The sequence below is a fragment of the Vombatus ursinus genome, unplaced genomic scaffold (genome assembly GCF_900497805.2).
Source record: "Vombatus ursinus unplaced genomic scaffold, bare-nosed wombat genome assembly UNPS02009205.1, whole genome shotgun sequence".
Lineage (NCBI taxonomy): Eukaryota > Metazoa > Chordata > Mammalia > Diprotodontia > Vombatidae > Vombatus > Vombatus ursinus.
In genome coordinates, this window is record NW_020948983.1 from 33,729,193 (window position 1) to 33,744,434 (window position 15,242).

The 15,242-nt window shown below is 42.6% G+C and overlaps 1 protein-coding gene across 4 annotated transcripts in view; it reads left to right on the top strand.

Annotated features, from left to right (window-relative positions):
• Window positions 1-11,634, top strand: part of KLHL25 (kelch like family member 25) — a 51,654-nt gene extending 40,020 nt beyond the window's left edge. For all 4 annotated transcript variants that reach the window (XM_027852208.1, XM_027852206.1, XM_027852207.1 and 1 more), the window contains one exon: window positions 9,559-11,634. The gene's annotated coding sequence lies outside the window, so the exon portion shown is untranslated. The remainder of the gene's footprint in view (window positions 1-9,558) is intronic.
• The last annotated feature ends 3,608 nt before the right edge of the window (window positions 11,635-15,242 follow it).

A 15,242-nucleotide genomic window follows, 5' to 3' on the forward strand; every position in this document is an offset into this window, starting at 1 on the left:
CAGACTTTTACTTAGCTGTGTACTTTGGGCAAGTCACTTACCTCTGTCGGTCTCAGTTTTCTTAACTATAAAATGGGGATAATAATAGCACCTACCTCACAGGCTTGTTGTGGAGGATCAAATGACATACTATTTCTAAAGATCCTAGAACAGTGCCGAGTACATAGTCGGTGCTATATAAATTCTGGTTATTATTGTTGTTATCCAAAACTTTAAAGATCAGGGTGAAGGACAGAGGAGAGAAGAGGTCACATCATGTAGTGGGAAGGGCACTGGATTTGATGGCAGGAGAGCTGGTTGGGAATCCTGACCCTCATGTATAGGCAGGCCACTTAAACTCTTCAGACTTCGCTCTTCCTCATTTATAAAACTAGGGGGTAGGGGTGGGACTAGATGACCTTTTAAGGTCCTTCCAGCTTTTAATCTATGATCCTTCTATTCCTGGGGGCATTTCACCAGATCATTTTCTTTCAGGCTGACATCTATCTATCAATAGGTACTGCCGTTCAGCCAATTCTGAATACATTTCACTGAATTTTCACCTAGCCCACAATCCCCCATCTCTACGTCAGGATACTGAGACTTTGTTAAATGCCCTAAGGCACGGTAAAAATACATATATAGCAATGTTGTTTGAAAATTAAAAATCTGGTCAGACAGTTAATCTCTCATGCAATTAATCTAGTGAATCTGTGCTAGCCTCTAGTAATTGATTCTTCCCTTCTGAGCAGTTGAAATCATCTGGTTATAACAGGGGTTCTTAAACATTATTTGTATTATGATCCACTTGGTCTGTCTAGTGGAGGCTATGGACCCCTTCTCAGAATGTTTTTAAAAACATAAAAACAAAATAGGATTCAAAAGGAAACCAATTATATTAAAATACAGTTATCAGATTATTTGGGAAAGAAATCTGAGTTTATAACTCTGGGTTAAGGACCTCTGCTTTATGATAACCCATTCTAGAATTCCTCTGGAGTTGGGATTGATGCTTCCTGGTAGACAGTTTCTAGAATACACCTTCCTCCTTCTGGATATTGGCCCATTTGCCTCACACTTTGCTAGCATACTTTCTACGATTCTTCAGCTACTAGTCCTGGAAGTCTGCTACTCAACATTTGCAAGTTCTTTCAGTAATCTTGACCATAATCCATCTGAATCAGAAGACTTGAATTTATTCAGACAAGCTGGGTTGTTTCGTTTGTTTGTTTTTTAATCTCTTCAGTTCTCTTGAGCTCCTTGAGAAAACAAGTTCGTAGGCTCCTGGGCCTAGAAAGGAACCTTAGGCACCAGTGAGTCCCAACCCCCTCATTTTACAGAAGATCGTATCATCTCTTTAGATGCTTCTCAATCCAATTAAACAAGTACTTGTTAAGAACCTACTATGTGCTAGACCATGGAAATATGAAAACAAAATGTCTTTATGGAGCTTGTGTTCATTTAGTGGAAATGAACTTGGGAGTGTAGATAAATGTAATATTTATCAAATTACATTGATAGTTCAAATTCACCTGTTGTTCATAATCTACATTGGTATATAAGCATGTGACACCATAAAAATTATTCCCTATGCTCTTCTGAATGATGTTCTCATTTGAATTGCTGGGCACCTTTTCCACTGTTACTCATTCTCTGTCTCCATAGCCCCTGGATTTTCAGTTTTACCTAAGACATTCTTCCTTTCCCCTCCAGTTCAATTATTAATTCTTTTAGTCAGATCAGCAAGAGTCTAGACTGATAGCTTCTTCCCAGTTCCTATGAAATGTATTCTCCCCCTCCCCAGGAGTCTTTTTGGTCTCAGTAGGAATCCCTTGTGGTAAGCAATGCATAAATTCTTATCCCCATTTCACAGAGGAAGAAAACTGAGTCATCAAGAGATGATGTAAGTAGCAAAGATTAGCAGTCTTTCTTTCAACATACTGTGATGCCTCTCTGTTGTTGCTATTGTCACACATATTATTATCTAAAAACTTAACTAGGGCAATCCTATAATTAGGTTTAAATGAGTGGCATGGGCAGTAGATGCTTTAGAAGTACAGAGAAGGGAAAGAACGCTGTGGGTTGAGGCAGTGAGGGAGGTCATCATGGGGGAAGGGAGACTCAAGCCAGCCCTCCGGACCAGATTAGTAGTCATGTAAAGAAGAGAGGGAACAGTTCTTGGTCAGCTGTGATGTGAACAAATGTATATAGATGGGAATACAGAAGCCTTGCTTGAGAGACAAGCGTGGACCCATTGAGATGATGTTCCTGGTTCATGTAGGGGAATAGATGGAGATGACATTAGAAAGATGGACTTAGAAAAAGCTGATTCTAAATTCTGTGGCTGGGGATGATCAAATTTTGTGCCTTTGATTTCCTGAATTGCTTTGGGAAATTCAGGAGAATAAAAGGTAATAAACAAACAAAATCCCTCCAAATCTGATGCTTAGACTTGGGGAATAGAGCTGAGGACTTTGTGCCAAGATGTTAAATAGATTACCAGGATCTGAAGCCTATTTTACGTTTCAGATGTTTTCCCTTATGTTCATAGGATGTCCAACCTTTATCACCTTGGTGAACAGGATTGGGGCCAAATTAGACGTGTGGGTCCACGATCTAATTCTTTATCTCTCTCCATTCATCAGGGGAATGAACCTACATAGATTCCTGCATATAAGAGGCAGGATGTCCTTAATACAGGACAGAGAGATGCAAAGAGAATATGTGAGAAATAAATGGAGCACATGTTCTGGGTGGGGATGGGAAGGCAAGATTTGGTAAAGGGGGTTCTCAGAAGTATGCTCTGGCGTAAAGAGACTGTAGGATAGGAGTTTTTAACCTAGGGTCTATGAGCTTGTTTAAAAAATATTTTGATAGCTGTGTATTAATATGGTTGGTTTCCTTTGCAATCCTCCGTATTTTATGTGTTTGAAAACATTATTCTCCTAAGCAGTCCAAAAATTTCACCAGACTTCCAAAGGGATGCATGATACGAAAAACCCTTGCTTGTGGTGGACAGGAAGGGAATGAGGTGCTTATCTGGGAGACTACAGAGGTAACCCCCCACCAGCACTCAAGGATATGAGATGGAAGGATCATCTTAATAGAACAATTCCTTGTGTTTATATTTATGTGCATGTATACTTTGAGTCCCAGTATTACCAACCTGAGTTGAATCCCCCACCTCCATGAAGCCAGACTTCTCTCTTATGATTTCTTCACCCCAGACAGTGGCAAGGCCCAGATTAGGCCAAGACCTGCAGGGTGATTTCAGAGCAGTGTTCTCACAGCCTAAGATGCCATTTATTTCTTCATGTCCAGCTGGCAGCAGATGAGATGCTGTTGGCCCAGAATAGAGGAACATTCCTCAACCCTGCCCACTACTGGTCTTCTGTTTCCCCTTTCCCCTCTTTCTTTCTTTATATTAAGTCACTACTTTCAGCCAAGGGGCCAAGAATTTCTAGTAAAATCCAGCTTTGGGTGTTGAGGGCTTAGCTCCTGGGCATCTCTAAATTGGAGAGGGTTAATCTGAATTTGCATTCTAGTTCTCCATGCCCTGAATGTTAATGGCTTTCCTTTCTTCCCCCTCCTCATCACTTTATTCTCCCCACCCATCCCTTAGCTCGTGTTGCCTAGCATCTGTCACAGTTGCTCAACTAATCTAATTAACTGGCACTCAGCTATTAAATATTGCAACTTACAGTGTGAAGACTCCATCATTCTCAGTTTGGGTCACAAGGCCACGCCTCAGGAGCCATCCTGAGCTAAAAAATTAATTTTCTCAATGAGCTAGTCACTGCTGCCATCTCAGAATGCTGAATCCTCTGTGCCAGCAAAAGCAATCTCACTTATGCTGGGATTGCTTCTAAATGGAAGCTGATGTTTCAGCTATTAAATCAAACCCCACAAAGCTTTTGAGTCCCTTAAAGGGATACACACATGGTATGGGGAGAGATGGGCAGAGCCCCCACATGTGAGATTGGCCAGTTAGATACAGGCAATTTTGTTTCATAAAAACTTGAGTAGAATGGAAACAGTTTTGTCCTTTCCTTTTTTCTTCTTTTTTCCCCTGGTTATTTTTAGTTTCTTCCCTTTGTTTTGCTCCTTGGTAAAGCCTGGAGATAAAACTGACCAGCCTAGTTTCTTGGTTTCCTAGGGAATGAGCTACAAGAAAAGATACTGACTTCTCTAATGTTATTTCAAAGGTAATACTCTGAAGATTACTTAGAAACCTTGGAGGGAGGTGGGGTCGGGGAAGAACTGGTTGCCAGTTGTAAGTGAAGGCTTTTTTTGGCAGCAAAATGAAGCCTCCAAGCTGTCTTGAGTAAAAGTGGTTGGCAAAGCCATGTCTGAGCATGACTGTACATAGGAGCCACCTTGACTGCTGGGCTAGTGTGGCTCTGACCAGTTTCTTGTATTGTTGTTATTGTTTCTCTCTCCCTCTCTCCATTTCTCCCTCTCTCCCTCTTTCTTTCCCTCTCTCCCTCTCCCCTCCCTTTTCCTTCTTCTCCTCTCCCCCTCTCCTCTCTCTTCCTCAGAGAGACTACAGCTGTGAAGGCTGGTGGTGCAAGGTCTGGAGAACATGCCTTTACTATTCATCTTTCAGCCTACTCTGGCCTTAGGCTGAAGAAACTAGAAGAGGGGTGAAGGGGAGTGGCCTTATTTAGGATGTTTCCTTCTGCTCTGCTCTGCTAAGCACAAAAGGGAAGTAGAGCACAGGTCTCGAACAATCCATAGGATCCTTGAGTTGGGAAAGTGCCTCACAAGGTCATTCGATTTCATTTCTCAAATCTCCTACCCCCAGGCATGCGTGCTTGGGCGCGCACACACACACACACACACAGAGTAAGATGGTTGAAGGGTAATCCTAGTTTAATTCCCAAGCACACATCTTCTGCTTTTGACCCTCTCCGATTTTTCTGTTCTCAAAACGCAGAGATTCAAACTTGACTTACCCATTTTTTTCCCCTTTCCGCATCCTTCTCCTTACATTACTAGCCTGCTTTCTTTTCTGTTCCCTTATGTTCCGAATCATCTTTAGTAATATGCTGTAACCTACGTTTGCTCCACCAGTGGTTGCCATATAGGTACTTAAAATTCTGGTTTTTCCAAGAGAGTGGTCTCTGATGATTTCTATCTATGCTAATTTCTCTCTCAGGAGTTCCTTTCTATAGTTCTGTCAGTCCCAGAATATCAGAATAAGAAATTATTTCAGAAATCATCTAGTCCAAGCTGTACCTGAGCAGAAAGCCCCTGTATCATCACAAGAAGAATGTTGTTATAGACTTTTTGCAGCATCCCATAGTTTGGAATCATTGTACAATTTCCCAACCATGAGCCACTCTAATCTCTTCCTAATAAAGGAAGGATTAAAAACTGGAAAGTATGGGACAAGAATACTTAATGAGTTCAAGCCACCAAGTCTGAGCAAACTACACCGTAGGATATTGAAACTGCAGGCATAAAAGCTTGTAAGACTGATCTTTGAGCAGTTATGGAGAATGGAAAAGGTGTCACAGAATGGTAGATGGGCAATTTTTGTCTTGATTTTGGAAAGAGGATAGAAAATGAATTCTTCAAAAACAGCTGCTAAGCTTGGCTTCGATACCTAGCAAAATTCTAGAATGTATTATTAAAGGACATGGTTTGTAGGCATTTAGAAAACGAAGCAACAATTACTACAAGCCAGCAAGGGGTCATCAGGAGCAAGTCACCCCAGGCTAACTTTCTTTCCATTTTTTGACAGGTGGTTATTAGGCTGGTAGATAGAGGAATGCTGCATACATGGATTGTTCAGGAGGGCATTTGACCAGATCTCTTGTGATAGCCGTGTGAATGAAATAGAGAGATTGACTGGATTGTAATAGGTTGATTTGGTTGAACAGTTGGACCCCCAAAAGTGCTAATTAATGATTAAATAGTATCAAGCTGGAGGAATGTCTGTAACGGATTGCCACAAGGGGATGCATCCTTGGCCCCATTCTGTTAAACATGACTTTGATAACACATAGATGGTATGCTTCTCTAAGCACAAAGCTGAGAAGACCATCCAATGTGCTAGATATTAGAATTGGGGTTCAAAAAGATTATTACAGGCTATACCAGAAGTATGAAACTTGTGGGACCTTCACATTTCCTGAGGCCAGACTAGATTAAATTGTAAATGGGAAATGTTTAACAAAATAAATAAAAATAGCAACAATATAAATAATGTTAATTTTTGGTTTTCTAAGTTAACATGTGGCCAAGGAGATCCACTTTTATTTGAGTTTGACCCCACTGGGTTAGATGATGGATCAACTCTACTTAGGTGGGATTCCATAAGGCTGAATTTAAATCTTGAACTTGATTCCAGGGAATCAACCACACAGTTGCAGGATGAGGGAGACATAGGGGTTTTAGAGGACTTTCTACATGTGTCATATTGTTACACAGCAGACCAAAAAACAGACCCTATCTGAGGCTGATGAGCAAAAATATTATTTCCAGAGAAAAGGCAGCAATAAAATGATCTGGAATAATGAATTTAGGGAGTTATGTTTTAGGAAGAATATTGACAAATTGGAAAGTGTCTGGAGGATGCTGAGCAGAATGATAAGGGAATTGGAAACCATGCACTATTGGGATCAACAGGAGGACCTGGGAATATTTAGATTCGGTCAAAGGGCTGCACTTGAGGACCTAGAGGGCTACATGTGGCCTCAAGGCCACAGGTTCTCCACCCCTGACTTAGCCTTTAGAAGACAGTATTTAGGGGGTGGGCGGACATGATAGATAATTGCTTTCAACTATTTAAGGGTCTGTCATGTGGAAGAGGGATTAGGTTTGTTTGGTTTGTCTACAGAGAGGAGGATTTGAAGCTGCAGAGAGGAAGATTTGGACTCTCTGTAAAGAAAAACTCCCTAATGCTTATAGTTGTCCAAAAGGGAAATAGTCTGCCTAAAGGAGTAGTGAGTTCTCTATCATTGGAGATGGTTAAGGGATGACTCTTTGCTACCAAATGTTATGTAGGAGATTCCTTCTCAGACAGGTGTTGTACTAGATGACCTCTGAAGTCATTCCCAATTTGGGTAGTCCGTGATTCAATGACAAAGCTGTAGGAAGGACCCTCCTGAGAGAGGAACCAAGAAATCCTGAGGCCAAGGCCTAGGGCCTTCATATAGGAAGGAATTTGATAGATAAGTGATGGAACAAAAATTCCAGAAACAAAAATAAATGAGGCAGTATTTGGAAAAGTTCAAAGGAATTCAGATCGGGAATTTTCTATGAAGAAGAGAGAAAGTGTCAAGGAGGTGAGGGGTAGGTGATGGAAGAAAATCTGAGCAGATTATGCTTCTGAGACACCTTGATGAGAACTCAAGACACACTTTGGCTAGTTGTTTCTAGTTGCCTTTCCAATAATTCATATCCCTTGACCTTGATGCACAAGTTCCCTTCTTTCTAAGCAGCAATTCCTTTTCAGAACAGAATTAGTCTTCCTAAGGGAGGAAAATTCAGTACACTGTGTGTTGGGCAGGAACTTCCAGGCTTTGGCTGCTTAAGACTTAAATGCATTGTCTCTCAGCCTTCTCAGGGCTGGCTAGTGTGCTTGACAAGGAGCCCCTACCCCAGAAGTGATAAAGCAATGGTGACTGGCCCTATTGGCTGCTCTACAGGTCTATTGTTTCTTCTTCCTGAGTTACTGACAAAGGAATTACAGCTCAAAACATTCCTTCTCATTCTCTCTTTGCTTCCCTTCATCCACTCTCTTTTCCTTGCTACCATGTCCTGAAAGGAAGTCACAGCTCCTCTGTTTTCTTCACCTGCTTTTTTACCCTGTGAGAGCAAGGTCAAATGATGGTGCTTGGGAGGTTTTGCTGACCAGACTCTTCACCACATGATCACTGGGGTCCTGCCTCTGAGGGCTGGGCTCCAATTCAACTTTACCCTCAGATGGATGGAATTAGTTGTTTATTAGGTTCTCCCACAGGGCATTTGGTTTCTGCTTTCTAATGGATGGCTAACAAATTCTATCCCACTTTCAAAGAGCCTACCAAAGTGAAGCGTATCCCTTCCAGGGGTGGGGAACCTGCAGCCTGAAGTTTGGATTCAGTCAAAAGGCAGCACTTAAGGACCTATGACCTCAAGCCTGCAGGTTCCCCACCCCTGCTAATCTCTGACTTGAGAGAAGATAACCATTGGCCTCTTTGAGGATGGCCTTCTTTTTCTGTTGTGTTGTCTTTGTATCCTCAGGGAATTTTACTTATCTGACCTCAATTCATGGTTTAATCCACGTGAGGAACTCCCTTTACCAATGTGGGTTGGGTTGGTGAGCAGTAGAGACTTAATGAATACTTAGGGCAGTGTATTCTACTGACTTTCACATAGGGAAGGGCAACTTTCCAAGAGCCTATGCAAAGGTCCTGGTGTGGTAAGAAACTTTCAGATTAAACATTAAGCACACTTTGGTGTTAGATAATCAAAATACAAAGCTAAAATACAAAGCTAAAAAAGGACATGATTCCTGCTTTTGAGAGACTTACAGTATAATTGGAGGATAAGGTCACACAGATAACCCCAATAGGTTAGACAATAAGTAGACAGCTACATGGAGCTATGGATAGAGCACTGGGCACAGAGTCAGGAAGACCTGGGTTCAAATCCTGTCTCAGGCACTTAGTAGCCATGTGACCTTGGGCAAATCACCTAAGCTCCTTAGTTCTCAGTTGCCTCATCTGTAAAATGAGGTGGTTAAATTTGATGGCCTCTAAAATTCCTCCCATTTCCAAATCTATAATCCTAAAAGAGCATGAGGGATCAAGGAGGGAGGGAGGAATTAATTCCAATCTCATGAAGGAGAGAGCATAGGATCTAGACCTTGAAGGATGGGATAGATGTCAAAAGATGAGATATAAAGCTTCCTGTAGGAGAAGACTTTTGAACTGAATCTTGAAGGAAACATGATTATGAGAGGAGGAAGTGAGTGCATTCTAGAGGTGGGGATCTGCAAGTACAGAGGCATGGGAGATGGAGTGATGTGTGTGAGGAATAGCAAGGAGGCCATTTTGGCTGGACTGTACAGTGCAGACATGGAAATAATGGCTTATGAGGTTGGGAAGGTAAATTGGGACCATAATGTGAAGGGCTTTAAAAGCCAAATAAACAAGTTTGCATTTTATTCTAGAGGCAATAGGGAGCCATAGCAATATGAGCAGGGGAATAACATGGTTTGACTTTCACTTTCAGAAGATACTTTTTTGTAGAGAACAAACTGGAGAAGGCAGAAACTTGAAGCTGGGAGGCCAATTAGCTATTGCAGTAGTTCTGGGATATGTATGAGGTCCCTGAACTAGGTCTCTTAAGTAGAAAGAAGCTGTCAGATATGAGGGAAGTCGTGGATTACAACAGCAAACCCAAGCAACTAAACCAGAACTCTTCCATTCTCTCCTGATTATTATCTCTATTATCTCTCACCCTACCCCTAGAGCTTTTAGCAGAGATCATTTGGCTAAAGCTGGGCTTCACATCCCTGGAGGGTGGAATGGGAAGCATCTTGGTGATGTGGGATTTAATGAGGTCTCTCTGACTTTTCCTTTCCAGATGCTGTCATCATGCTTAGCCCCATCTCTTGGCTGCGACCTGCACCATGATGGAGGTTACCGGGCCCTGTGTCTCTCAGGGAGCCTTAGTACAACTCCTCACGCTTTCCCCGTCTGAATTCTCCAGCACCCGGAAGACTGAATTGGAATGCTCAAGAGCAGTACCCAGCATGGGGAGGAAATAGTGGCATGCTGCTCTTCTGCCCACAGGATAATTAATGCCTCTGGAGTTTTGAACAAGAAAGGAGAATCTGCTTTCACAGAGACCTGTTGGGACCAAAGACCCTTTCAGCTGCATTGTTGAGGGGAGATGAAGGCCAAGGGAGAGCGTTAGGGGGTGGTGGTATTTCATATATGGCAAAGAACTACATACTTGCTTGTCTGTTTCACACAACATGCCTGCCCCCACTAACCCTTTGAGGATGGTGGGGAAAGAGGCAGCAACATCCTTGGTAGAGGGACAGGAGTGAGTCAGGTGAGCCAAAAGAGGACGGGGAACTGTGGAGAGTCTATGGCCTCCAGTGCTTTGCACTGAGGTTTGCTGTTTCCTTCTGAGCCTGAATTGACAGCACAGACTAGTATTAGCCCCCGAAGCTGCTAAATCAGGAATGTTATAAAGCCTCATTTCAAAGTTTATAACTTGGATGATGTGTTTCAGATGCGACACACATTGGGTCACCCAGGAAGGGGGCGGTGATGGGGAGGGAGCTTCTGAATGCTCAGTGTTCAGGGAGTTCTGGCTCTGTCAGGCTCCCAAGAGCTGATGGGGCATCATGACTGAAAGAAGACAAGGGCCCAATGCAGACAGGCTGTGTGAAGAGAACCATTTAGTGCTGATTCTGTGACCAAGGAGGCAGCTAAGCTTGTTGAAAATGCCAGCCTTAGGATGGTATTGTCCCAAGCCCAAGAGTAGACACCTCCCAAATCTCCCTTCAAGCCACCTCGTCCCCTCTCCCCAAAGTCCCCCAGTGGGGCTCTGCCACAGTGGCTCTGAGACGGAGATGGGCCTTAGTGCTAACATGTGAAGGTGAGCCTCCCTGCCCTATTTGCTGTCTGATTCCCACTCCCTCCCACATGCCCAGGAAAGAGGCAAATAAAGGGAATACTAGAAGGAATTGCCAGGCCTCCTAAGTCATTGATGTCCTCACTCCAGGCCCTCACTTCTGGCAAGCACCACCATCTGACACTTCCTTAGATGTTGGTTCCAGCTCATGTCACTGTTTAACAAATCTGTTTTTAATGATGTTGAAGCTTGTCCAGACCCAGTGGCACTGATCTAAGGGAGAAGAATAGTTCATTTTTGCGAGGGGCTCAGGAGCACACTGAATCCTATTGCATCCCCAAATTGCAGCCATGTAGTGGGACCATTGAGGGAACTATGCCTGGCTTGTTAACTATCTGCCAATGTGATGCTGACTCCATTAGTCTGGCCCAAAATGACAATGCAGTAACTTTCGAGAACACTGCCTTTATTCCCCTGGCCCTCCTGCCAGCCTCATCTGGTAGTTTCTCTCTTTGCAAAGTAGGAATGCTAGTCAGGATTGCCTAGCCATCGAGTTTGAGTTTCTGCCTCTTACTGGGTGAACAGCAGGTTAGGTAAATCATTGGTTTCTTATGCTATAGGGCTTTCCTGGGTTCCAAGACATTCTCCATCACCCACTTAGCACCTCTATGAGTCCATGAATTTAAATTCTGAGGAATTATCTTGCCAAAGATCCAGTGGGCCACTCCACAATCCCACAGGAAATGGTGGAACCTGCACTGTGTGTTACGTAATAGAGAAGGGTCTTTAAACAATATCCTGTAGGGGTCAGACCCTATTCTGGCCTGAGGTGGAAAGGTCACCTGGAAGAACACTTGCAAGATGTTAATGACTTACTGCCCATGGCTCTTGAGAGGGATAGGTTGGTTTGAGTCTGCATCCATGGTTCCCTTTGACTTCATTATTGCTGGTTAGCTGAGAAGAGCACATAGACCTTCACACACAGCCTTCATATGCACAAAAGACATTTCTGTTGGTTTACTGAAAATTGTGTAGCTTTTACCCAGTTTTCTAACAATAAAAGGTTGTAGGAAATGCTTTGCTTTTTTGGGGGGTGAGGGGGGAGCATGTGGAAATAGATTTTGCTTACTGTATTGGGAATGTGTGTGTATTGGGGGGGTGCTATTGAGAATGAGGGGGCAATGGGAAGAGAAAGCCTAGCTGCTCCAAAGGATTGCAGCACCCTGACAGTCCCACTATGAGCATTATTCTCCCTTGCTTTCAGGACCATCTGCAGCAATTCTGTCCAAATAGTAGTCAAAGCACCAGACCCCCATTTGTTTGCTAACAAATTCTGGTACTAACAAAAAAAGTAAATCAGAAATCAAATCTGCAAGCCTGACCGAACCTCTTCTATCTTCCCTGTGTATAGTGGGGAATTCTTGTAAACCACAACAACTTAACCTGGGGTTTCCTCTCCTGCAGTTTCTACATCCTCCAGTGGTTCCTCTATGACAATTTGTCCGTTCTCCAGAGGGTATGAACAAAGGCATCTTCTACCTTTCTTGATAAGAAAGAGTTTCACAAGGGGATAAAAAGTCAAGAGCAAGGAGAATTGGACCCTACATAGGGTCCAAATGGGTCAGTATGGTAGAGGAAAGAGTATGGGGCTGGAGATTGGGAAGAGAACTATTGTTGTTACCACACAATGTTCCATTCCATCTCTAGACCTTCAACACAGGCTAATTCTAGCTCTATCACTAGTAATAATAACAATAATAATAGCTAACATTTATATAGTGCCTACTATGTGCCCAACACTGTGTTAAATGCTTCACAAATCTTATTTAATCTTCACAACAACCCTAGGAGGTATTTGCTATTATTATCTCCATTTTACAGATGGAACTGAGGCAAAAAGCAGTTGTGATTTGTCCAGGGTCACACAGCTAGTAAATGTCCAAGTCCACATCTGAACTCAGCTATTCCTGATTCCAGGCCCAGCACTTTATCTACTGATATCACCAACTATATGATTCCAGACAAATCATTTAATTTCTCTGAGTATCAGTTTTCTTTACCTGTAAAATAAAGGGAGATAGGCCATGGCTGTCTGATAACCCATGGCTGTAGGCCTCAACAAGGGCCACAAAGTTACCAAAAACCTTTCAAAGCTGCCACACTGTCGCCGCCATGGGCACTTGACCAAACACACCAAGTTTGTGAAAGATATGATCCCTGATACCGGAGTTGTGTGAATTTGACCTTATGAGAGGTGGGCCATGGAATTATTAAGGTTCTCCAAGGATAAGCAAGCCCATCAAAAAAAGGGTGGGAACTCACATCCTGGCCAAGAGGGAGAGAGAGGAGCTCAGCTACATCCTAGCTGCCATGAGGAAGGCTGCTTCCAAGAAGGACTAAGCTGGACCCTGCCAACCTTCCCCACTTACCCAATAAAGATTTGGCAAATAAAAATAAAGGGAAATAGAACTTGAATTTCTAAAGTTCCTCCCAGGGTTGTGACTACAACAACTTCACAGAATCCAGTACTTGGGAGTTGGAAGGAACACTCAGGATATCATCTAATTCCTACCCAAAGCAGAAATTACAGCACAACCCCAACAAGTCATCGCATCTATGGCTATAAGTCATCTACTGGCAGAAAACTTGCCTTCTCCCAAGACTGCCCATTTCTTTTTTCAGACAACTATATGGATTAGACGATTTATCTTGTTATTTTGGTTGCCCACCTCTGGATTTGTTTTGGTTTGATCATTTTATCTTCCTAAAAGATAGCACCAGTCTAGGTACAACTCTGAGTCCTCCTAGTTGTGGAAAAACCCGGAGATCTGAAAGCTGATCAAGTCAAAGTTGCGTTTTACTCAACTTTGGGGGAGAACCTTAATTGAAAAATCACTCCATTACTGAGCAAAAACCCAGTCTCTGTTTCTGCCTTCTTAGCTGTTCAGGGTAAAGGAAGAGACTTGGCTTGGAGTTTGGCAGCAGACTGTGAGAACTCCCTTGTCAAAACTGTGGACAGGTAATCCTCCATAGGTGAAGAAATCTATTTTTTGGGGTAGGAACAAAGGCATCTTCTGTTACCTTTCTAGATGAGAAAGTTTCACAAGGGGATAAGAAGCCAAGAGCAGGGAGAATTGCACTCTACATAGTGTCCAAATGGGTCAGTATGGTGCTGAAAGAGAACTTGCTGTTCCCACACGACACATAGTAGGGCTTCTCCTTTAACCCTATAGCTAGACATTTCAATGACTCATTTTCAATGACTCTTCCTATGAATAGTGTCCTTGCCTCCCTACTGTTGCTAGCCTGCTCTCTGCAACCATGGGTTGCCAGTCTTCTCTGTTTCTCTTCCTTGGCTTCCAAGCACTTCTGGAGAAAGTCACACAATCCCTAAAGACTGGGTTCATCCAAATCTGTGCTAACATCAAATGGGAATGTGGCTACTATGTGGTGATCTTTTTGCTAATCTCTGCCTGATTTCCTACCATACGCCCCATGGTGACTGTTCCAAGCCTCTTCTCTCCTCAAGGCTCCATATCCACCCCATGCTATTCTGCAAATGACGACTCCTATTTTACTGAGAAGATTGAAATTCTTGACTGTGAGCTCCCTCATTTCTTCATAACACAAAATTTCCCTATGTCCTCACTTCCCTCCAGGTTAAAAGGATGAAGTGGCCTTTCTGGCCCAGGCTAACCCATCTGTTTGTATTTTTTTTTAAAGGCAATTGGGGTTAAGTGAATTGCCCAGGGTCACACAGCTAGTAAGTGTCAAGTGTTTTGGTCTGAGGCCGAATTTGAACTCGGGTCCTCCTGACTTCAGAGTTGGTGCTCTATCCACTACACCATCTACCTTTCTCATTTTCAACCCTTTCCTCTTCAGTAGTTCCTTCCCCATTGCCCACATAAATGTCCATTGGCCCCATTCTAAAAACACCATTCTCTAACCTAATCATATCTCTTTTTAAAAAATGTATTTATTTTAAATTTTATTTGATTTTTAATTTATGGACTAAAACAAGTATTTCCAAAACATAGTGTCATCTCTTCACTGTTAGTTTTCCAGAAAGAATAGTCTGTGCTCACTGCCTCACTCTTCAATCTCTTGCAATCAGGCTGCTATAACCCATGATTCTGATATTATTCTCATCTAAGTCAACAATGACCTCTTATCCACCATCATCTTTGATCTTTTTAGAGTACTGGAAATAAATTCAGGTGACCTGGATTCAAAACCTGATTCACACTATACCTCCTTGGGCAATTCATTTAACCACGCAATATGTTTCTTTGTTTATAAAATGGGAACAATAATATCTACTCTATGTCATTTGGTAGTGTAGGAAAGTGCCTTGCCAACCTTAAAACTCTATAAGATGGTGAGTTATTGTTAAGTAATAATTTTAATTATTCTCTCCTACCTTGGCTTCTGTGCCCTCTCCTGGTTCTCCTACCTCTTTGATTACTCTTGCTTGGTCTCTTTTGCTGGTTTATCCTCCTCCTATCTCCTAGATGCTGCTTTCTCTTAAGGTTCTGTGCTCGGCCATATTTGTTTCTTTCTTTACATTCTCTCCCTTGACATGCTATACTCATGTCTTCAGTTTCTATCTATTCAGATGACTCCTAAATCCAGTCCCACTCTCTCCCCTGAATACCACTCCTACATTTCTTACTGTCTGCTAA